The 26,567-nt window shown below is 34.6% G+C and overlaps 1 protein-coding gene across 7 annotated transcripts in view; it reads right to left on the minus strand.

Moving 5' to 3' along the window:
- EPHA5 (EPH receptor A5) overlaps nt 1–26,567 on the minus strand; it is a 345,616-nt gene that overhangs the window by 171,837 nt on the left and 147,212 nt on the right. The gene's annotated exons all lie outside the window — the stretch shown is intronic.

Here is a 26,567-nt window from a genome sequence, read left to right on the forward strand (position 1 = left end):
GTAATGTATAAATGAATGAATGACATGGAATGAAGACTGTAACTGAACTATTCAGAATCACATAAAGAAAATGTTTTCTGGATATTTTTGTTAACATTTCTGTTGGTGGTCAAGTAAGTACTAACAAAGTAAATCTTTTTATTATGCTCCTTCTCTACCCTTTTGTATTTTTCTTTCTTCTCAATGGCTAACAAAGCCAAACTTGTATTCCAATTGTCCAATATGGGCCAATTAAAGACGCCAAACTGATGGTTTGATTAATGTTTATGGTTTAGATTACATAAAACTAGCTAACCATATACTTTTCTTTCTATTTTCAAAACTTAGTACATTTACTTCAGTGCATTTGTTCAAGCGTCAATGGAAATTTGCTAAAGCTCAAAGGTGAACTTTTATTCCAATAGAAATTTTTGATAGACATAATGAATTTGGGCTAATTTTCATGTGCCATAAACGATTTAGAGCTTTAGTAATCCATGCTAAGTATTTCTGCCATCACCATGAATAATCAGAAATTGGCAAAAATGAGAAGGTACTTTTTCAGTAGATCTAATTATAGTGATAGCAAAGCCTTAATGCTCATAAATTCAGAGAGAATGTGAAAGTATTTGAAGATAAGAAGAGCTTTTTGATAGTATTAGGGGCATTCTTGTAGTTAAATGATTAGGAAAAGATTTATAATATTATTTTTCTTATAATAAGATTGCTATAAGCCACCAATACCATTCTTAGCTAAGTTATCCATTCTTTCTTCTTTTATCCTCCTCAGTAAAACCATTCTCACTTTTAAACACTATTTACTTTCAAAGACATGAAGTGTCAATTCATTCTGCATATCTGGAATTCAATGATTATTTATGAAACAAAAAATCAATTCTTTTCTTTTACTGAATGCTTTTTAACCTAGAAAACTTATTTTGATATTATATACAACACTATTTAACCCTCCATGGAAACTTGGAAACTTTGGAAACAGAAAGTAATATATATATGTATAAAAGTAGCTAAGTGTATATTTCTCGTCAGCAGTTCAACAAAACGCTTTCAGCAGGTGTAGTGGGCCAGAAATTTTGCTTGGTACTAGATTACAGAGGTAGGCAAGATAGACATGGATCTGCCTTTGTAATTTTAAAAGTACTGCATGAATAATTATCAATATTACTATGCTGGAAAAAAGAAAGAGCATGGAAGTGAACATTGGCACCTAATTTAGACTGGGATGTCAAAAAAGACTTTCTCAGGAAGCCGAGACTCTGCTGAGATGTTAAAAAAAAATTAAAGGAAAATGAACCAATTTACATTAGGGGAGCATTAGATGGACAAAATCCTTGCAAAAGACCAAAACAGGTGAACAAATATGGAGATAGAGAAAACTAAAAAATTAATCAGGTGAGAGTAGAATTAAAGCAGCAGAGATAAAGTTAGACAGGGAAAAGGATACCAAAACACACCTTACAGTTTTTAATATTTGAGATCATTACAATATTTTAAGCAGAGAAATGTTAAGATCACAATGATTTTTGAGAGATCACTGTGTAGCGGTGTTGATAATGGATTGGAGAGGAACAGGGATGGAGACAATTGGTCCTTTTGTGTCTGTTGCACTGGTGTAGAAAAAGATTGTTTAACAAGAGTGGCTCCGATTGTGATAGATGAGAGTAGGTGTATTCAGGGGATCAGTCTGAGGTAAAATCAGTGAGGTTTCAGGATATATGTAGTGAGTCAGACATGAGTGGGAAATACTAAGAAAGACTATGAGGTGTTTGCTTAAACTGCACAGGACCTACTGGTACCATTTTCTCAGAGAATGCTTGAAATGAAATGTGTTTGGGGGAAGATAAAGATTATATTTAAAGTATTATTTAATTTAAAGTGGCTGAAGAAATCCAAATATAGATATAGAGAAGAAAGCTCTGGGCTCAATGTTATCCAAGAAAAAAAAAAATATCTATACATACATATAAAAGTAATTATCCATTGCCTTCAAATCATGGCAGCGAATCCAGATAGGACATACAAGGCTGCCAGACAATCTTAGTATTATTTCCCCAGTTAACTTTACTTTTCAGCATCAACATGATTATTTTGTAGCTTCTACTCTCTCTTCCTACACCTTAGAAGCTCTATTCCTTTGTGATTCCTAGCTCATTATATTTGTCTCTGTGTTGAGAAAATAGAATTCATTAGAGGAACTTGCTTATTTTCCTACCACGAAATTTCCAAACCTATATTCACTTGTAGCCACCCTCTCTACCTTTCTACCCATTAAAATTTATTTTTTTTTAATTTTTTTTATTTATTTATGATAGTCATACAGAGAGAGAGAGAGAGGCAGAGACACAGTCAGAGGGAGAAGCAGGCTCCATGCACCCGGAGCCCGACGTGGGACTCGATCCCGGGTCTCCAGGATCGTGCCCTGGGCCAAAGGCAGGCGCCAAACTGCTGCGCCACCCAGGGATCCCCTTTCTACCCATTAAAATGCAAATGTGGGAGTGCCTGGGTGGCTAGTCAGTTAAATATCTGCCTTCTGGCTCAGGTCTTGATTGAGGGTCCTGGGACCAAGCCCCTTAGGGAGTTTCCTTCTCCCTCTCCCCTGCCTGTTCCTCTCCTGCTTGTCCTTATGCTCTCTCTTTTTCTGTCTCTGTCAAATAAATAAAAAATATTAAAAAGGGCACCTGGATGGCTCAGTGGTTGAGCATCTGCTTTTAGCTCAGGGCGTGATCCTGGGTCTTTGGGATGGAGTCTCACATTGGGCTCCCTGCAGGGAGCCTGCTTCTCCCTCTGCCTATATCTCTGCCTCTCTCTGTGTGTCTCTCACGAATAAATAAATAAAATCTTTATTTTTAAAAAATAAAATGCAAATGTGTTTTTGCTTCTATCAAAGGAAAATGTGTTTATTTGAATTAGGAACCTCATCTCTATTCTCTGAGGGCAATCTTTCAAATGTCTAAACCTTGCTCAGTCTCTCTCAACCTTTCTCAATTTCTGTCTCTGTCTTTCTCTATCACCCTATCACTCACATGAGCCCAATACAATTTTCCAAAAATTTTCAATTGAAACAAAGTGAAGCAAAACAATACAAATAAAAACAAGAGTAAATTATCAATCTCACTTGATCCCAATTCTTCCTGTAGCTACCAAGTAGTTTTGTTCCCTTTTGGAAACATTTTTTTTTTCTTTAAAGATTTTATTTATTTATTCATGAGAGATATAGAGGGAGAGAGAGAGAGAGAGAGGCAGAGACACAGGCAGAGGAGAGAAGTAGGCTCCGTGCAGGGAGCCCTACATGGGACTCGATCCCAGGTCCTAGGATCACACCCTGGGCTGAAGGCTACGCTAAACCGCTGAGCCACCCGGGCTGCCCTGGAAACAATTTCTTAAATTACTTTTCCATAAATGCATCTCTACTTCTATTTTAAATCACACATTGGCAAAGTCCAGTTCACTCCTCTGAAATTGTTTTTGTTAAGATTACAGTCATCTTGTTTCCATACTTTCAACAGCATTTGATCACGTCCTTTTTGGGAAACTCCAGTTAATTTTAGTACAAAATGCTAGCATAGCCTGCAAGTTTCCACACAATATCTATGAAATCAATCAAATGTGGTCTCCTCCCACATTCACTATCTCTATCCATACTAACCTACTTATAATTTTCTGGGCTTGAGAAACTCCTCTATCCTGCATATCGCAGGAGAAGAATTCCAGCCTAAAGACAAGAAGTGTAAGGTGTACATCGGGGGGGTGGGGGGGATTTGTAGTTCATGATGAGGAATTTGGGTTTAATCTGAATGTATTTGGAAAAAATGGGTATTTATTTTTTTGAGGACATCCCTTTTGTCAAGCACTCTGTCAAGGAATGTTTATATTGTGGTCAGAAAATAACAATAAAAATAAAATAAAGTGAAACATTTCAAGTTGGAGTTCAACAAAATTGTACTACTCATCTAAATAAATCAGTATTTGTTAAATATTGTCATAATTAAATGCAAAAGAGTCAATTTTGCTTCTTTTGGTAATTTTTATTTTCTGTCTCCCAAATATGCTGTAGTTTTGGGGTGTCAAGTACTCCAACTTGAAATATTTCACTTAAAGGTAAAGGAAGCTTTTGGAGCAAAATTGTTTCAAATGACAATTGTACATTACCTAAACATTATTTAGAAAATATTACACAAGTCCATTTAGGTTGAACAAGGAGTAGGAGGCAAAAAATGCATCCTATGGTTGATATATTTCATGAGACTGATTTGGAGGGAAAGAAACTATTTTTCTTTTGGAAATAATTTAGGAATAATAATAGGAATTTAATAATTCCTATTCTGTCCATGCTTCAGGGTTCTTTTTAAGTGCTACCTTTTCCATGATTTTTGTGATGATCTCCATGGCTACATATTCTTTCCTTATGCATCTTTTAGACCTACAAAGTATATATTTGACATCTATCTTATGGCATATAGCAAAAATTGTGTCCTAAGTTAGTTTATCACCTGCTTTGTATTGAGTTGAGAAACTCTATATAAACATTCTAGAGAATGGAAACGGTTCATTTGATTTTCATCATACATAGCATAGTTTGTTGTACTGCATACATATTCATCAGTATTTCTTGTGTAAATAGTACATTTGTGTCCTGCTCAGAGTCTAAATGACATAAAAGAACTTAATAAAAGCTGATGAAGCTGAATTATTTAACTATTAAGTCTTGGCCAGTAAATAATAATATGTGCTATATCTATGCTGGCTACTTTAGAAGTTTTGCAAAAGCCACCAACGTTCCAGCTCTCATATTTATCACTTAGAAAACAAGGATGTTAATTAAATCTAATAAAATAGTTTTCAAAATCTAAACAGAAAACGCATGTCATCAATATGTGAATTTCAATTGTCAAAGTTGTGAAAAGGTGTTGCCTAATCTAATTAGAAAATTCTTAAAAGTTCTTGAAATTACTAAAAATGGTTTATCTGATAATTCAGATTTTTGTCTGAATCAGAGTATATAAGCAAAGTCTTATTTATTTATTTTTAAAGATTTTATTATTTATTCATGAGAGACACAGAGAGAGAGAGAGAGAGGATCTGAGATAGGCAGAAGGAGGAGCAGGCTCCTTGCAGGGAGCCCAATGTGGGACTTGATCCCAGGACTCCAGGATCATGCCCTGGACTGAAGGCAGGTGCTCAACCACTGAGCCACCTAGGCTTCCCTCAAATTTATTTATTTTATTTTTTTAAGACCTTATTTATTTATTCATGAGAGACAGAGAGAAAGAGAGAGAGAAGCAGAGGCACAGGCAGAGGGAGAAGCAGGCTCCATGCAGAGAGCCTGATGTGGGACTTGATCCCGGGACTCCAGGATCATGCCCTCGGTCGAAGACAAGTGCTAAACTGCTGAGCCACCCAGAGATCCCCTCAAATTTATTTTTTAAACAGATTTTTCAAAATTAAGTACCCATAGAATAGTTTAGCCCAAATTTAAAAGGTGTGTTTATTAAGAAAAACAGCATTACACAACATGTTATAAGAAATGTACAACTCAAAATAATTCAATATTTATAACAAAATTTAAAAATGAAAGCAGACCTTTATACTTAAAAGATATGTTCAGTATTTAAAAATATGTAATGACTTAAAACAATGATACATTAAACTAGATCTCAAAGTATGAACTCTAAAATTTAGCAACATCTCTTGAATTCTTGCACACAGAAATAGGACAAATAGCCCACTCAAGAATCTAAAATTCCTGGCTTGTTCGAATATAACTTTAAATGGTAGAAAGCAATAGGCTGATTTTAATATTAGAAAATAATATCAGAGAAGAAAAGAATACTATTTTAAATTATTTTTATTTTAACTCCAGTATAGTTAACATACAGTGTTATATTAGTTTCAGGTGTACAATAGTGATTCTATGCATCATTCTCAGTGTTCATCATGATAAGTGTACTCTTAATCACCTTTTTTCATCCATCCCCCCTATCATATTCCCTCTAATATGCTTTATTTTAAATGAGTAGCCTCAGTTAAAGTTCCTTTTTTTAAATTAGACCATTTTTTAATTGAAACATATTTTGGAATGCATGTTTCCAAAAGATATATATATATATTTTTGGGTGTATAATGTACATATATAATATATCTTTGGATACATAATGCATTATATATCCAACAAAAATAGAATACACATTTTCTTCAAGTATACACCAAAGAATTCCTTGGTTAAGTGACAAAAAAAAAAAAAAAAAAAAAAAGACACAACAAGTACTGCAAATTTAAGGAGACTGAAATCATATCGAGTATATTTTCCAACTTCAATGATTAAAACTTCAATGATCAAAAACTTCAATGATCAAAAATGATCAAAACTAAAGATCAACAATAAAACAAAGCTGGGAAATCTACAATGTAAATATTAAATATTTAATATGTAAATATTAAACAACACACTACTGCACAAGCAATGGAACAAATAAGAAATCAAATGAGAAATCAAATACAACTCAAAACAAAAGAAAAATAAAACACAATGTTCCACACTGAATGTGGAACTGCTTAAGATTCTCTATCTTCCCTAGATTCTCTCTAGGGAAGTTTTCTGCTATTATTTCAGAGGGAGCTCTGCCCCTCCCATGCTTATGTGCATGCACTCTCTCTATCAAAAAGTAAAGTAAAATAAGTAAATAAAATGAGTTTCTTGTAGGCAGCATATAGATGTGCCTAGTTTTTTGGTTTTGTTTTGTTTTTTTTATCGATCTGATGCCCCATGTCTTGATTGGAGCAATTTGTCCATTTACATTCAAAGTAATTATTGATAGCTATGTATTTATTACCATTTCATTACTTGTTTTGTCATTGTTTCTGGAGATTTTCTCTGATCTTTTCTTGTCTTTGTCACTTTGGGTCTCTCCTTTGCACCTCTTACTCTATTCTGAATAATAACCTTGCTGGATAGAATAATCTTGGCTGCAGATTTTTCCCAGGCAGCACTTTGAAGATATCATGCCACTTTCTTCTGGCTTGCCAAGTTTCTGTTAAGAAATATCCAGCTAGCCTTATGCATGTTCTCCTAAAAATTAAAGGCTTCTTTCATCTTGCTGCTTTTAAGATTTTTTCTTTATCATTATATTTTGCAAGTTTAATTATAGTATGTCTTGATGTTGGCCTGTTTTTGTTGACTTTGATAGCAGTTCTCTGTGCCTCCTAGATCTGGATATCTGTTTCTTTCCCCAGATTAGGGAAGTTTTTTGCTATTATTTCATGAAATAAAATTTGTTACCTTTTCTCTCTCTTCTTCTGGGACTCCTGTAATACAAATATCATTACATTTGATAGAGTCACTGAGTTTCCTAAGTCTATTCTTGTGTTTCTTCTTTTTCTTTTTTTGTTTAGCTTTATTATTTTCCATTATTTTGTCTTTTAAGTCACTCATTTGTCTGCTTCTGCCAGCTTGCTGTTCATTGCACCACGCCTGTTTCTAATCTCATTTATTGCATTTTGATTTCTGACTGATTCTTTTTTAATGCTTTTTCTCTGTGGTAAGGGTCTCACTGAAGTCTTTCTATTCTTTCATCAAGCCAAGTGTGTATCCTTATGACTGCTGCTTTATTTTTTTTTTTTAATTAACTTTTATTGGTGTTTAATTTACCAACATACAGAAAAACACCCAGTGCTCATCCCGTCAAGTGTCCACCTCAGTGCCCGTCACCCATTCCCCTCCAACACCCGCCCTCCTCCCCTTCCACCACCCCTAGTTCGTTTCCCCGAGTTAGGAGTCTTTATGTTCTGTCTCCCTTTAATAGTGAAAGGGAATATAAAGGAAGGGAAATGACTGCTGCTTTAAATTCTCTACCAGGCATATTACTTCTACCTATTTCCCTTAGATGTCTTCCTGTGGCCTTATCTTATTCTTTCATTTGGGATAAATGCTTCTGTCTTGGCATTTTGTTTAAGTCTCTGCCTTCTTGGGATCCCTGGGTGGCGCAGCGGTTTGGCACCTGCCTTTGGCCCAGGGCGCGATCCTGGATACCCGGGATCGAATCCCACGTCGGGCTCCCGGTGCATGGAGCCTGCTTCTCCCTCTGCCTGTGTGTCTGCCTCTCTCTTTCTCTCTCTGTGACTATCATAAATAAATAAAAGTTAAAAAAAAAAGTCTCTGCCTTCTTTATGTGTTAGAAAAGCCAGTATGTCTCCTGCTCCTGAAACTGATGGCCTTATGAAGAAGAGGTCATGTAGTGCCCAGGGCCTGGTGCTTCAGAAAGCCTCTCCAGTGTCTGCTGCATGCACTCTGCTGTTGTGTTTTGTGTGCTCTATTCTTCAGGCCAGTCATCTGCAGAGGCTCTCCTTGCCTACTGTGGGCAGTGTTTGGTCCCTGGCCTGTATGTGGAGAATTTTAACTAGGTATGCTCTGATCTATTTGTGGAATGAGACCTGACACCCACTCCACCAGAACTGAGGCCCAGACGAACTCTCTGGTTGGGAGACATGGGCTGGGCAGGCATTTGTGCTGGCCTTCTGCTGCCCTCGGACTGAGGTGTGGTTGAGAGGGGCAGTCTCATCAGAGCCCAAGGGTGGGACTTAATGTAAGCAAGTTGGCAACCAACCTCAGCACTGTGCTGTCCCCCACCAGTGCTGGTGGCTCTGTGTTTCTGCTGAAGGGCAGGAGGGGAAATAGTGCTGGCCAGCTCTCTTCTTAGAGAAGTGTTTCTGTAATGCTACCTCTAAGGGATGCTCTCCTCTAAGAAGACAGAATAATCTCCTCACTGTGTGCCCCAGGCATTTTTCTCATTGTGGCTTCCATGCTGTCTGCCCCTGGGTTATTTGCCTGCCTTCTCTCCAGGATAGTGCCCTCCTGGCTCTATCCTAGCTAAGCTCACTGACCTTTAAAACTCCATGTTTTAAGTCCCGCTGTTTGTGAGAACTGATGAAATTCAGCCCCTCTCATTTTCCAAGCCAATGACTGTGGGGAAACGTTCTCTTCGTTTATTCCTTTTGTGTGCTTCTCTCTCTAGCCCTTCTGGATCCGTTTCTTCCCTTTTGCAGAAGCTATGATCTGTTTCTCCTCTAAACCATGTCTTCACACTTCCTACCTTCTTCAATGTGCCCTCTTCTCTCTCTTTAGTTATGGAATTTGTTCTGTCAGTTTTCTGGCATATTTCTGGAGTATTTAGGATGATTTGATAGTTATCTAGTTGTGTTTGTGGGCTGAGAGGAGCCTAGTGTCCTCCTACTCTGCTGCCGTCTTGGGGACTTATTCCACAACAGGAATACTATTGATAAATACGTTAAATCTCTATCTCTATCTTTACATTTATAATTTATAAATTTTTAGGACTGTATTATGTTAACATTTTAATGTTCCTAAATCTGTATCTTTTATGCATCTTCTATATAAAATATATTATAGAAATGCTGTATTATGTAGTGTCAATGATGAATTGTAGTACTGACCTCCCTCTCATAGCTAAGAAACTATTACCTTCCTAAAAGTTAAAAAAATCCTTAAATTTAGTAAAAATATATTATGTACCAAAATCTCCTCCTGCTTTACTTCTAAGATTAGAATTTATATACTTCATAACTAATAGCTAGCAAAGTTAGAAAATGCTCAATTTTTAAAACAAACTGAAGACAATATGTATCATTATAACCAATTTATGTTATAAGCTAGGATGGAATGTTTGTCTTGCTCAAGTAAAGCATGTTAATTCAATTATATTTAATGAAAATTATTAATTGACAAGTGATATGTTTCATAAGATAAAATAAACTAAATTAATTTTAGCTTCATAAGTTTAAATACCAAGAGTCCTGCAGAGTATTCTTAGAAGACACTCTATAGTGATATGATGATATAATTTCTCCACCTTGGCAACATGGACATGCTTAAGATATAGTAACTAAACCATGAAGCTCCTTGTGGTTTGGAATGCACTAACACATGACCCCTGAACTATGGACAGTTGTAAATCATAACACTTTGTATTTATCTAGTAGAATCTCCATTAAAATGAAGACTCAGCAATTCTTGAAGGACTTCTACCATCTATCTATATAAGGATGAATATTTATTGGAGATAATAGAATTCATGATATCTCTCAAAGCAGAGATTATTTTCCCCCTTAGTTATTGATGAACTCCTCTACAATAATAAATTGTAATAGATAATTTAAAATTTTTAATTATTAATTTTACAGGCTTTTTCCCATATCTTTACATTTTCAATAGATACTTAAGGTGTTGGGCAATTTTGCTCTCCCAAACAAACGAATATGAATCAATTTACATCAGCTCATTTTAATAACAGTGTGTGTAGAATATGTATGGCAGTATATGTGTGTGTGCAAAACACTTTTGACATTTGGTTACATATTTTCCATTTTATTAACATTTTAATTAGATAAAGATTTGAGAGTTAATAAGAAGTATTTCCGTTGTTAAAAGAAACAGACTTGTTGCTAGAAGGGAAGAGAGTTGGGGGAATGAGGTAACTGAAAGATGGACATTAAAGAGGGCACCTGATGTAATGAGCAGTGGGTATTATACAAGACTGATGAATCACTGAACTCTATCTCTGAAGCTAATACTACACTATAAGTTAATTGAATTTAAATAATTTTTTAAAGAAACAGATCAAAAAGAATACACTGAAATATTTATGTAAAGTTAGTATAAATTTTATATATATACATATATTTTAAAAAATATTTTATTTATTTATTTGAGAGAGCGAGAAAGAGCACAAGCAGTGAGGGGCTGGGCAGAGGGAGAGGGAGAAGTAAGCTCTATGCTGAGCAGGGAGCTGGACCCAGGGCTTAATCTCAGGACCTGGGGATCATGACCTGAGGCAAAGGCAGATGCTTAACTGACTGGGCTACCTGGGCACCCTAGTATAAAATACTTTTTTTTTTTTTAATTTTTATTTATTTATGATAGACACAGAGAGAGAGAGAGAGAGAGGCAGAGACACAGGCAGAGGGAGAAGCAGGCTCCATGCACCGGGAGCCTGATGTGGGATTCGATCCCGGGTCTCCAGGATCGTGCCCTGGGCCAAAGGCAAGCGCCAAACCACTGCGCCACCCAGGGATCCCTAAAATACTTTTCTATTAACCATTTTACCTTCTCTACTCTTAAACATTATTTTTACTTTTTTCATGAATACAAACAAAAGTTATCTATTTGAACAAGAGTTAATCCTGACATCAACAAATCCTATGCGTAGTTGCTTTATTATGTCATTTTGACCCTATGTACAACTGTTGCTTTTGAACAACTTTTCATTTTTAAATAATTTGTAAGTTAGGAAGCATGAACTATCAAATATATCTGATGAATCCGGATCTCAATAAATTTGTAATTTAGAAGTGCAGAAACATATAAATTAAGTTAAATCAAATTAAATGGCTTTTAATTTTTAAATGGTAAATCTCCTGGTACTTTCTCATGTTATGCCTTCAATTGGTGAAAGGATTAAAACAAAACAAAACAAAACAAAACAAAATCCAGGAGATGACTAGGTTATGAAACATTGAGAAAATTGACTTTACTTAGTTCTTTTTAGAGTACCTAAAAATTAACATTATGCCTTGCAAATATTTTCAACATATTTTTATGGGTCAATTGGTTATCCAAAATGTGTAATTCTTTCATATCTTTCCAATCAAAATTAATGTTTGTAATTATTTTTTAAATTAGAGAAAAGCTAGATATCTATGTTTCTGAAAGTAAATTTAGTATGGAAAATTGTATGAAAGGGGAAATCTGTAGATAAATGATATCTCACTAAAAACATGACATTTAGCAATTTTTTATTGATTAAAAAGACATATACTATCTTCTCTAAGTTAAAAGGTATTCAAGTGTCCCACTTATATTTTCTCTCATTGTAAGCACAGATAATTTTTCTGTACAAATGCTGGAATCTGATGACATCTAGGTCTTTTCACTTTATTTCATGTTGAGCATGATAAAAATTAAACATTGCTGAAACATCATGAAATATTCTTGTATCAGCCTTTCGTGTTTTTCTTCATTGTGGAATGGTTCAATCCATGTGCTTTTCTGAACATTATCTGTGATAATATGTTTATTGCCTTGATAGGAGAGATGTACTGTTTAAATATTAAGCTAGATGATTTATCCTGTAATTGAAAGGAAACCTTATGGCCTGTGTATTTGATTTGAAGTACCCATTATTTCTCAAATCAAGTAGTGAAAGTGAGTTTGTTTATCTCACATCTGTGATGGTCATAAAATAAGTCCAGTTATGAATCATGAAGAGAATATGTTCCTGTTAATGCAATAAAACTTCCATAAATAGATAAAAGCATCCAACACAACAGTTGTTAGGAAAGTGTATGCAATGCCTGGCTCAGGGTCTTGGTCTTGACAGCTAAGGTAAAAATAGTGTTTTCTGTTATGAATATTTCTCCAATGTCATTGGGCATTGCACCTGAGTTCAGTAACTCAGAAAACAATACTGGCTGCGTAACAAAATTACATCTCCTTTGATATGTACTATTTTAGAATGAATAATAAACCATAATATTTGGTATAAATGCATTAGTGATTACATTTTCTCTTTAAAAATAAAACAACTACAACAAAAGGAAAAGTTATTTCTCAGTATAGTCATAGAATTACTGCCCAGATTGATCATCACTTGAGTTTAAGTAAAACATTAACAATGTAGTTCTTTAAAAAAACAGAGAGATATGGAGAGATTAACTGTAACAAGTGTTTGAAAATTGTAATTTGCCTTAAAACAAAAGAAAATTTTAAAAACAGCCACAGTAATTTGTAAGAAAGTATACTCGTAGTATAAGATCTAGCTAATTTCAGCTATAAATATAAATACAATTAAGTATAAGGAACATCATGCAGCTGTTTTAAACCAGTTTTCTGCAAACTGTACAATGAGAATTAAAATGAATCAAACCATTTTGTAAATATTCAATTCATATCTATGAAATACTGTTCTTCTTAATTGAAGTTCTGTGAATTAGCAAAACAACTGGTTAATGCAGCTCATTTGGCCAAAGTAGTCTTCTAGTTGCCCCTAATTTTCAGTGTGCAAATGTCCTACTGTTTCCCAAATTAAACAATTTCAGATGTCAAATTTAAGGGCAAAATTCTTTATTCACAGAATGGGAAATGTAAGCCCAAAATAGCTTGGTAAATAAATGCTGGCTTTTAAAAATATACCTTATTTCTAAAACTTTCACCCAGGAAAACTCTCAAATATATTTCAGACCATCATATGTTACATTACTTTTATTTTTCTATGTTTAACTCACATATTTTTTTCTTCTCAGTTTATTATGATCAGTGCTATAGAATTACTCAATCATCCCTAGCATCTATTATTATGTCCTAGCTATCTGGCAATCTCAATTTCAAAACCAGAATGGGACCTGGCTTTTTTTTAGAAGCCAGAGTAGGAAGGAAAAGTAAGCAGCCAGAAAAACAATAATTCTAAATGGTTGATTTCAGAGATGATTAGAAAGCAGTTTCTTTATTTTGTAATACGAAAACTTCGATTTTCAAGTTATAATCCTTACCCATATTAAATTATATTTTCAAGCATATTCCTTTCCCATTGTCATTTTATGATTATCACCATCGTGCCACCATATCACCAAATGTACTCTTATAAACACATCACATAGAAATAATGACAGTAGTCATACTAATAAGACAAACTGACATATATTCATCATGTCCACTCGTACCAGTGAGTGGAACACTACACAGATCCATATCATTTAGTCAGTACAATGATGATATGAAGTCAGTGGATTAACATTTCCATTTTATAAATACAAGGCAAAGCAATGTGCTTAAGATTTTAAAACCAGCCAGTATTAAGTGAAGAATCTAGGAGTAGAACAAGGATGATTCTGGTAATACAGCTCAGCTTTCTCACGATTGCTCTGGTGAGAGCAGACCTTGAGGCACTGTCTCTCTGGTTCCTGGGTAAAACTCAGTCTTTACCTAACTAACCATTCTCAAGGATGGAGGATTGCTGAGGACACTTTAAGTGTACTGTGTGCAATCTCGGGTAATCCAGACTGATATTATAATTCACTACTTTTGTTTGTTTGTTTGTTTTCTCATTACTGTGCTCTTCACAGTGCTGGTTCTTAGTTCTTTCAGTCCATATGGCCACACATTCTCTTCTCTTTGGTTAGAAGAGCATAGACTTCAAGGTCACACAGACTTGAGTTTAAATGTTAGTGATTTTACATTGTATGTATATAACTCTTGATATTTTATATTTTTACATTTTTACATTATGAACCTACCGCATTGTTTTATACTTTTACAGCATGAAACCTATACTGATACTAAAAGAAGAACATTTGTTATAGACTAAATGTTTATGCCCCTTCAAAATTCTTATGTTGAAGCTGTAATTTCTAATGTGATGCTATTAGGAGGTATAGCCTTTGGGAGGTGATTAGGGACAGATGAGACCATGAGGACAGGGCTCTCAGGATGGGATTAGTGGCTTTGTCAGAAGAGGAAGACAGAGACATCTCTCTGTTTCTCTCTGCGTACGTGCACTGAGGAGAAAACAAAGACCATTAGGATATCACGCGAAAATGCAAGCTAGGAAGAGAGCCCTCATGAGGAAATGAGTCAGCCAGCACCTTGATTTTGCACTTCTCAGCCTCTAGAACTACTAGAAATAAATTTCCACTATCTAAATTACTCATCTAGTGTATTTGATTATGGCAAACTGAGATAACATACTATTACCCAAAGAAATGTGTGTGGGGAGTGGTGGTGGGGGGTCGTCTGTTTGGAATAATACTGGTTAAGAAAATGCTTTAAAAATTATCTTCATATGAGATCTTTGAAATCTCAATATAGTACCTCAAGAATATCTCTCAAGCATATATGGGTTAATATGTTATAGGCGGTTTTTTTAAAGGTGTTTTTACAAATGTGGTTATCATTTGTAATGGTCAGTTTTGATATCTTAAAAATATCTGTATGGTAATGGTAACATTTCATCAAAGAGACTACATCAAATAACTTTGGCAAAATGATAACTTCTGAAAATTTCAATTTATCAAGCCATAAAACACTGTGTACATATGTGTGCATTTGTATATGTCTCAATAAGATACTCAGAATCATTTAATATCTTTCTACTCTATATCTGCAAATCCATAGAAACCTACAGTCTTAAAAGGCAATGAAAGAGATAACTGAATTTCAAATGATGTAAGAATAGTTTTATAAATCTTAGCTGACACTATCGGTCATTTACACAAAAGTTTTTAGTCAATCGGTTATTCCATTCATATAGAACATCACTTCTTAGTATCTCAGACTAATACGTTGGTTTATAAATAGTGTATGTTACATAAATTTATTATTTTATATAAGGCTATTCATTTCCAAATTTTAGACCAAAATAATCTAATTTTTCTAATTGCTACCCATTTTCTTTTCTCTGCTACTTTATTTCTAGTACATCTCTCATCTTTTTTATATTTCATTCTAGCACATACGATGGAGTTCCATCTCCACATAAATTAATTCATTATGACAGTTTATTGAGTACGATAAGAAGGCATGTACTATTCACAGTTATTTATGAAGGTGAAAAAGAGAGAAGTTTGAAAGGTGTTACAATAGGGTTTTATGGGAATAAAAAATAGGAAAAACACAGTGGTGGAGAATGTAAAGGGGTCATGGAAGGCTGCATAAATGAAGTGATGCCTGTGTTTAAATATGAATTAAAAGATCACTTAATGGATGAAGTATGGACAGGTTGGTTATTATTAAGGGGATGAATGAGCAAAGATTGAGCAAAGGAGGCAAACAAATTATCCAAGTATGAGCTTAGAGAAAGCATGACTGTAATCACGAGGCATGTCTCATATTTCATGGATCAGAAAGGAAGCCAGAGTGGCTGGATTCGAGTTGATGAAAGAAAGTATATTAAGGGTGGTCAAATGGATAACAGGCAACAGATAATGAACAGCTTTGAAGGCTATTGTAGAAACTCTTACTTTTACTCAGGAAAGTGACATAATAGGATTTTTAAAGGATAATTGTGGCCTTCCGCCTTGGGAACGGACTTTAAAGAATGAGAGGGAAATCAAGGAAAAAAGCTGATGGTACTCCTGCAATCCACCAGCATCCACCCGCATCAGATGATGCCAGCTTGGTTCAGGGTTGTAGCAGTGGAAGTGGTTTGAAACCACTGAATACTGCATACAATTGAAAATAGAGACAATGGTATTGGCTAACTCTTTGGATGTGATGGTAAAGAGAGGAGCAAAGCATGATTTAAGAAATTAAAATGGTTAAATTGTCCTTGGGTGATAATGGAGAAGCTTACAGTTGGTACAGGTTTTCAGGGGAAGATGGGGAATTCAGTTTTAGACACATTACATGTAAGAAGTAGGAGATATTCAGATGGAGAATTCCACTCTGCAGCTGGATAAACGAGTCTGGTATTGGGGAAAGAAATTTCTGCTGGAGTAAACCCAGAGTGAATGAATGAGGTCTTAAGGCCAGGGGACTGAATAAAACCTCCACGGGGAAGGGTGTAAATGAAGAAGAGCACATGGTCCTTCACATTCAACACCCACCACACAAAATTCCAGACACTGTGAGTTATCTTTGCCGGGGTGCTTAGGATATAAGAGACTCAAAGCATAGCTTTCAGCTTTTTAGTTACTAATTATGTGTCTTCAATTTTCTGAGCAATTTACTAAGATACACTTTAACTTCATTTCCTCAGTTAAAACTCTCAAGAAACTCATGAGGTAAATAATATCATGTTTATTTTACACTTAAATCAACTATACTCCTGAAACCTACCCAAGAGCAGAACTGAGATTCAGACTCAACTTTGTTCAATGAGAAATTTGCCCCCCAACCTGCTATTATCCTTTATATTCTCTTTATCCAGGAAAGGATTCTTCTCCATCAGCCTTCCTTCCCAGGAAGAAACTTAGCTCCATTTTCTCTCCCCAACTTTCCTTTTTTTTTTTTTTATCCTGAAGGAAAATCCATACTCAATTGGACTAAGTGTCACTGGCTTTGTATTGTCACAATTTTTATTCAGAGATGGCCAAAACTAAATAATCTCTTAAATTATCTGAGGGAACATTTGTATTTTTTTATTCACAATTCTCATCAGCTCAACATGGCATTTTATTTATTTATTTATTTATTTATTTTTTAAAGATTTATTTATTCATTCAGAGAGAGGGAGAGAGAGAGAGAGGCAGAGACACAGGCAGAGGGAGAAGCAGGCTCCATGCAGGGAGCCTGATGTGGGACTTGATCTGGGGTCTCCAGGATCACGCCCTGGGCTGCAGGCGGTGCTAAACCGCTGCGCCACTGGGGCTGGGATGCCCTCATCATGGCATTTTAATAAAAAATGATGATGAAAATGGATAGGGACAATTAAAAATCATCTTTTGGAATGTAGTGATTATGTCACAATACTTAAAGCTTCTTATTAAAATGCACTAAATCCATCATTAACATAGGTTACTATTAAGAATATTTAAGGTATCAGTAAGCATGGTATTGCCAGTGATAGATGAATATATAGAGAAAATAAGCATAAGAAATAAATACGTCAGTAACTATATTAATGTTAATAAACATGTTAATGACATTTTTAAGTGTATATAGAATTTATGATGAATCATTTAATCATCTAATATATCATAAACATGAAACATAAATCAATACACCTAAGGTTTTCAAAATCTATCCTGTATTCAAACATTAAAAATCTAATGGCAAAATTCAGGGGAAAAAAACCTCTGAGTTTTCAAAACCCAGATGTGTGATGGTTTACTAGAACTGAGAGTCTTTAGTCCTATGATCAAGCGTGCCAACAGATTTGGCTCTGAGCCTGCAGAGAAAGAAGGATTCTCAAATTATGGTGCGGTTTGGACAATTGGAGTAATTTGTGGTTAGGAAATATGACATTTGGGAGAACTTATTTTGATGATTTATGTCATATGTATTTGCTTTACCCACATTTTAGGGCTCCAGTCTAAAGTAATAAGAAGTTACAAATGATCGCAAGAAACAACTAACTATTTTTGATAGATTTTCATTTATGTAAGCAAACAAATAGTAGAAGTTTTGATTTTTTACATTCTTCAGACATGTTTGGTCTTAAAGTTGAAACGAAATCATTCCATATTCTGCTAAATCATATTGTATAGTGGTATATTTCACATGAAGATTTCTAAGCACTCCCGAATCTTTTATATTTTTATCTGTATTTGTTTCCTTTTAAGGTAACTAAAAGGCTGCCAAAAACAGGCATGAACTGATTTACCTCTCTACCACTTTGGGGAGGTATCTCAATAATTATTGTTTTTCTTTTTTAATCATTTTAACATTCATTGTGATTTTATCATAAGAATCAAAAGAATTCAGTGGAAATCACATTTTGTATTTATCCATATGGTAAAAATCAATACTCAATATTTATTGAGTGACAAAAGGCCAGGTCCATCATAAGTGCTTTGCACATATCATCACATTTGAACCTCCAGTTCATCTTTCACCATATGAATCATATTATCAAAATAACTTTGTATATTCCCCTTTTACTGATTTCCTACCTTTTACTTCCATAACTTCTGAAAATGTACTATTGTGATTCCTGTCTACTTCAGATTATAAGCAAACATTCCCAGATCCTCAATCGTTTTTATATGATCCCTTTTACCTTTTAGTGCTAAAAAACATGATCCTTTCTTTTTTTTAAACAGAATGATTATTTATTTATCTACTTATTGATTTATCTATCTATTTATTTGAGAGACAGCATGAGCATAGAGGGAAAGGGAGAAGCAGACTCCCTGCTGAACAAGCGAGTCAGTTGTGTGGCTTGATCCCAGGACCCCGAGTTCATGATCTGAGCTGAAGGCAGACACTTAACTGGCTGAGCCACTCAGGTGCTTCAAACATGATTCTTTCCTGATAACACTAATTAATTGTCCAGTGGCAATGGTGAACCCTTTCACGTGTTCTCCTACCAATGGGCCTCTATGTGTGGTAAGTGTCCCCCTTGTTCTTCACTGAACTTTCTAGATCATTCTTCTGTGGCAGATTTCATTTTCCACAGTGATTACTCCAGGATCTCCCACGGAGATCTATCTATGTATCTATGTATCTATCATCTATCTATCTATCTATCCATCCATTGATTCACTCATTTTTTGGGACCATTTAAGTTCTCCTACCTCAGCAAATTTCAATTATCTACTCAACACACCATGTTATCTTTGCGAGTAAAAGCAAGAGATGAGACCTACAATGCAAAAGTCTTTGTTTCATAACCTAGAACCCACTATATTTTAACTGTTACATTACAATTTTTTTTGAATCTAAGTTTCTACCCAAATTAAGGAAAGCTGAGCTTGTGAAACAGGCTTTATAGGAATACCAAACCTAAACTCTTCTGATCCTAATCATTTGAGAGTCACTGTTTCTAATGTTTGCCCAATAGGGTAGCAAAAATAAACAAAACATTCTCCTTCCTCTTCTTTATGTAACCCAGCTACCATTTCCACCCTGACGAATCCATTTCCCAATGTCTGCCATAAACATGTTATAAAATACTGGCCTGTGGCAAGCACAGCAGCAGCTGGTCAGCCCACTGTGCATCTCAGATTTAGAGGCTCTAGAGCTTGATTTGTAAGGCTCTGATTCTGAAGATCATAATGTAACTTAACTTTCTCCTCCATTTTAAATGTCAAAGTCCATCTAAAAATTATTTTTAGTTAACAAGTAGCTATAACACTCACAACACACATCTGTGGAAGTGAAATCAACAGAGAAAGGCCTAAGATCAGACTAACTGATCTAAATATGCTAGAGGTGCTGAGGTGTGTCCCGGCACTGCCTCTAACGTGTTCTGTGCTTTCCAAGGAGACTCTGGTTCTTCTGTGTCCCAGTTCTTCTAGAATATTAAAGGATGGGGATTTTCTGCTTCCTCTTGATCTGCTGAGTTCTTCTAAGTAATCAATAGTTGTAAATGAACTCTATAAGTACACATATTATCAAGAATTACACTTGATTTCTTCAAAGCTAACAGTCTCTCATACTGTCCTTATCATTTTTATCTGGTAAGCAAAAGCCTTTTCTGTATATAAGTATAAGTAAAAGAGTAATTCTGACCCTTCTCCAAATCTCTGTCATTAAAATTAGCTATCCAGAGTACTGAGACTTGCAAGTAGATTTTTAAATAACATAGGTGCTCTGTGATTAATAGAGAACAGGTTTTTAAAGTGTCATCCAGTACATTCAGTATTTACATTACAGAAGCCTCTGTGTTTCCTTAACACAGATATGTGAATGACATAAGATTTTAAATCAGTGTAACAGAGCCAGCACGGGCACCCGTTCAGTTCATGATTGACTTAGGGCTGTTCATGTCACACATCATCTCCCCATGAGGCTTTCCTCACACAGACTGTGTGATCTGTTCTTCAGTAACTCTTCCCTTCTACTTCCTTTCCATCCAATTCCCTGCAGTTGAAATGATTCCATGGAACTTATACAACAGTCTGAATAAGGTGGTGTCACATTACACTTTTTATTTTAAATCACTTATTCAGTATAAGTAATATCCTGAGGCTTCAAGGTATATTAAGGGAGTCTAAGAAGGATGATTAACAAAATGAGGCAAGGGGTATAAGGGAAAAGCATTAGGTGGCTGCTAATTTAGAACCAGTCAGTGGATTTCAGTTTTTTTTTAAATACTCTATCTTTCCAATCTTAAAATGTAATCACAGAGTATCAGTAGTTAGACTAATACTTATACATATTATTTATTATCAATAATAATAAAGTAATATAGTATTACTCATACTATATGTAACTGAAAAGTAGATTTAATATGATATATGATACAGTATATAACATATTATTGTATGGTAGAACGCAGCATACTATATTATTCTCAGGAGCCCATAAATACTGCATTAGAAACTTTAACCATTTTTCCCTTATCCCATAGAACTCCATGTAAAATAATTTCTAATAACATACTATCACACTGACATAGTGCTTGAGCTTTGAACCAGAGCACAGCAAGAAAACCACTGGCAGTCCTCTTTCACTTGGCCTGATACTTCACCTGTCCTTGTTATTGTAACAGAGGGGATCCGGTTAATTTTCCTATAGTTCTTTGGCTGTCAGCTTTTGTAAAAAGTAAGTGACAAGATGTTCGGCTAACTGGGAAAAAGACACGTATGAGAGAGACAAAGTTGTGTTGCCATGTGATGAAAAAGAAATTTTTTTAAATTAATTTTTATTGGTGTTCAATTTACCAACATACAGAAAAACACCCAGTGCTCATCCCGTCAAGTGTCTGCCTCAGTGCCCGTCACCCATTCCCCTCCAACACCCGCCCTCCTCCCCTTCCACCACCCCTAGTTCATTTCCCAGAGTTAGGAGTCTTTATTTATAACCAAATGTGCAAATAGGAAAGCAGTTTTAATTGAGTTTACAAATCTGATGCTGTACAGTATTTTCCTTTATGAAATTATTCAGATATCATAAACCAGGAGCTATCATTGCAGAACTGAGGCTTTACATAGATAATAAAAATACATTCCAAATAGCTTTGGTGAATTTTCAGATGCGGCTTGATTTTTTTAATTGCTTCTAGCTCATCCTAAGAAAAAGAAAACTACTCGCTAAGAGATTTGAATACACAGGATGCCTACAGGCAAGGGTTCAGGTTCAAAGGAGTCTTTTTCCTAACCTAGAACAAAGAAGAGGAGAAAGGGTGGGTGCACCACTTGCATATTACAAGAGTGAAGATTATTAAACCAGCACCGCAAACACATTGGAAGCTTAGATGTAGCTGTCAAGGTCCAAAATGCCTAGAAATAATTTTAAAAATTGACTCGAGAAATAACTTAGTCTTCCTTTCCAAGCAAATTTGTAAATATCTGTAAAAATCTTATTGTCCGCATTGCTTTCACTATATTTTTTCTTTCACTATATTTTTGATTGGCTATAATGAAATTGAAATACATATAGATGAAATTTTAAAGATAAAATATTTTGAAGTAGCTGAGTCAAAGGAGGAAGGAGTCTAGAGAACAAGAGAGATACTGTGCTTTGTTTACTTAGCCAGAGGTGTCTAGGTAGACAGAGATGTGATCTGTTTAAATTGTTGACACATGATATCTTTGATTATTCCCTTACACTTTTATATTCTAACAAACATGAATTCCTCTGCTATTTGTAGTTTATACATCTATATGCCCCTTTTCACTTTGTTCAGTTTTATAACTAATTGTCTGTGTCTGTATTTTCTTTGCAAACCCTAAGTTCCTAAGATCAAAGCTGTGTTATATACATTTCAGCATTCCTATTTGGAACCAGTCAGATTTTGCTTGGATTAACCAAATGGAATATTATAAAATAACCTCTAGGTAAAGGAAATGAAGTATTTGCAGATGCATATATAGCACATTTTGATTTTTATGAGCTTTGCGATTTCAATGTGCTTAACTTTGAATCAAATTCTGGTAATTTTCCATAACAATGAATACTTTTTTTTTTTTTTTTGAGTCCTCACACTAACATTTTCCCAGGGGTGGGGTGGGAGGATTGTATAGCAGATGAAACACTCAGTATATGCGTAAATATGACAGATCTATTAGCTATTCCTACAAACCAAAGGAGAAGCTTTTGGACATATACCTTTTGTGAGGTGGTGTCTTATTCTTTCCTTTCTTAAAAATATCCCACATAACATGTCATCTCCTATGTTCCGTGAGAATCCTACAGCATGCATCCTGTGCTTTAAGGAGAACCTATATTTGAAGGTAGCAGAGGATTTTTTTAAAGTCCATGTACTAAAGGACCTATTAACTAGATATCTTTTGGAACTGTGGTAATAATGGAGGGGCATTTGGCATGTAGTGCTATCACTGTAGCTTAAAATTTTAAAAATTTATTATGCTTTTATTCATTCATTGATTCATTCACTCTCAAATCTTTGATTATTTTGTCTCAGGGTTCTGAAATACAATTTAAAATGACAGATTTAAATCTTATCCTGAATCCGATATACAGCTTTTTATGTTTAGGCTGTAACATTTTCATATATTTTTTCTTCTTTCTACAGCAGTTATCAATCTGTTTGCTACAAGTCTCCTCCTGCTCTTAAACTACAGAGATCCACATCTGCGGCCCATTTCAGTAACCTACTACACCCTTTGGAACCATTGAGAAGCTATTTACTATACTCTAAAGAGCAGTGATTTCTGCCTTAAAGTGTTCACATTTAAAAGTACAGACTTCCTCAAATGAAAAACATAAAGAAATAAAAACAAAATGACCTTACTAAAACACACAGACTCATCATTTTTTCAAAGAGAAGCCCCCTGGTGTGAATAAACCATAAATATACCAATATAGGACTAGTGTAAGAATAATCAAAGCTATCACATATCAAATTTCTTCATTTCTTTGCTTTAAACAAGTACCATGAGATTTTTCAGAATCCAATCTTCTGTATTTTTCTCTCAGGCACCAAACAAAGATGATTTGGAAATCTCTTGGTATCTGGCTACTATGTTAGGCATTGAGGTCACAGATATGACTAAGACTTTGTATAACTTGATTCTGCTAGATATTGGGCAAAATACCTTTGCTGAATTCTAACTGCCTTATAAAATATAGTATAATACTACAATCTATCTCATTGCATTGTTGTCATGAATCACATCAGTATTTAACCTAATACTTGGCACATAGTAGGTATTCAGTTGATAAGTGTTACTATTTCTTTTATCAAAAGTTATTGGGGCTAGTAAAATTTCAGAGTTGAAATAATTTTGAGAATAATTAGGTTATTTCTAATAACCTAATCATTGTGAAGCTAACAAGTATTGGAAAATACTACACAAAAAGGGAGAGAAATGTAGCTGTCTCAGACATATCAGGGTACACACTCACACAATGAATTGTTCTAAGAGCCAGGAACATGAAGATAGAATATCACTCTCAAGTATTTAGTGTTTAATAAACAAAATAAAATGGAAAGAGGCTCATAAATACAGAAAACAAACTGGTGATGGACAAAGGGAAGCGGTATAGGGGAAGGGGAAAACATGAAGGGGATTAAGATGTACAAACTTCCAGTTATGAAATAAATAAATACATTTATCATGGTGAGCATTTTGTAATGTATACAAATATCAAGTCACTATGTCATACACACAAAACTAATATAATGTGTAATAATGTGTGTTACCTATATTTCAATTAAAAAGAAACTAGAAAAAAAAAGAAACTAGTTTAGTTAGGCTGGCTGTAATTAAATGGCAACAGGGGCAAACCATTAAGGCAACCCATCTATTGTAATTCTAATTTGATTTCAAGGAATTATAATGCTCTCAAAATAATTTTATTTCTAGTATTTTATTAGAAATTAATATTTTACAAAGACACAGCTTATAAAGTGTAAAAGAAGAGAAGTTAGTTGCAATTGTTTATTAGAATAAATATCTACCATAATTCAGTATCAGCCTGGAAAATAAAATTACAATGAATTTTGATATCAGTTGAAGGTCATCAAAATGCCAGGGAAGCCACACTGTTTGTAGGTCATATCACCCATGTGTCAAGTGAATCAAATGCCTGAAAGTTCTGCAGTTTCACTTTCCACTTTCTTAGAAAAATGTATTATCTCTTTCATTTGCTTTCTATCTTATTCTTTACCTTCAATAAGGAAAAGACAGTTGATTCAGTTGATACATTTCCAAAATATGGCAATAGGAATTTCAGAAAGGGAAAAAGAAAAAAGCCCTCTACTGTGACTAAACATGAAAAATATGTGCATTGCCATCTGTAGTTGGGGAAGTGTGAATTTCAGCTACCAACTTACAGACTTCAGGTTGCAAATCATTTAAATATTGATATTAACCAATAGTTGGTAAGTGGTAAAAACAGAATTTGTGTACAGTGCTATGAAAAAAGCACACTTTAAAAAATATTTTATTTATTCTTGAGAGACACAGAGAGAAATAGAGACATAGCAGAGGAAGAGCAGGCTGCCTGCAAGGAGACTGATATGGGACTCGATCCCAGGATCCTGGGACAATGCCCTGAGCCAACGGCCCCATAATAACTTATCTATTGTGCTATTGCTTGCAATAGTGAAAAAATGAGAAACAATCTATAGTGGAATATTATTCTGCAATGAAATTAAATAAATTGGATTTTTTAAAAAGATATTTATTCATGAGAGACAGAGAGAGAGAGAGAAAAAGGCAGAGACAAAGGTAGAGGGAGAAGCAGGTTCTTCCCAGGAGCCCGATGCGGGACTTGATCCCAGGACCTTGGGATCACCACCCGAGCCGAAGGCAGTTGCTCAACTGCTGAGCCACCCAGGCGTCCCAAGTTAGATCTTTTTTATCAAAGGGATAAATTATGAAAAATTAGGTTGGTAGGAGAAAAGAGTAATAAATTTGTACATAAAATATTTTCTAATAACCTAATTATTGTGAAGCTAACAAAACATTATTACATACTGAATTGGAGATCCCCCCACCCCCTCAAAAAAAAAATTTCTTACAGGAAGTACAAAAGGATAATGTTACCCTTGGAGATGGTTAGGACTCAGGATAAAAAGTACAGCCTCGATTATTTTTTTTAAGGAAAAAGTAACCAAACCGAAATAAACTAGCAAAACCTGAACCATTTCTTTTTAAAATCAGACTTATATTTTTAACCAATAACTTCATATGGCTTGGTATAAATATCTGTGAGTGATAAATTCTGCTAGAACTAGAATGTGCTAGGGAGTAATGTTCTGGACATCCTTATTTTTAAACATTTTAGTTATTTAAAAAATTGCTCAAGCGTTTATTATTCGCTCATTTATTTTATTATGTTGATGGAAATTTAAGCTATAGTCAGCTTGAAAGGAAATCATTTGACCAGTAAGTGGAGAATACAGAATGTTTCCTACGCCATTTCTTATGTAATGAGAGATCATCTTGCTGTGGATGTTTGCAAATATAATTATAAAAGGGAGAGACAGTTAAGCATTGCACATTGATAAAATACTAGGTATCGTGAGCCAAAACAGCTCAGAAGGAGTGAGTAGCTTCCAAATTTAGCCAAATTATTTGAAAATTTTATTAAAAATATAATGTGCTTTAATTTTAGCAAAATTTTTTAAAAAATCATTTTTACTTTTAAAAATCTAATTAGTTTACTCAAGTACATTTTATGCACAAGAACTGTGCATAAAAGTCACTTCCTCCTCTGTCTTCCTTTTATCTTAAGACTAAAAAAAAATCGTTGGTTTCCCCTGCTGCTTAAAAAAACAACAAACTAGAAATTCAATCTGTACAGCCACTCATTCATTAAAATCTATCTTTTAATGTTTAATTCAAGACTTTTCAAGAGAGAAATAAGTAGCTCAGGATACCCAGTGATACACATACTACATACTTGTCAACAAATATGCAGAGCAGGGATTACTTTCATTTCTTATTGTTTCATGTTATTTTTTCCATCTTTGGTTGCATCTGAATTTTAA

This window comes from Vulpes lagopus, chromosome 12 (genome assembly GCF_018345385.1).
Source record: "Vulpes lagopus strain Blue_001 chromosome 12, ASM1834538v1, whole genome shotgun sequence".
NCBI classification, from domain to species: Eukaryota; Metazoa; Chordata; class Mammalia; order Carnivora; family Canidae; genus Vulpes; species Vulpes lagopus.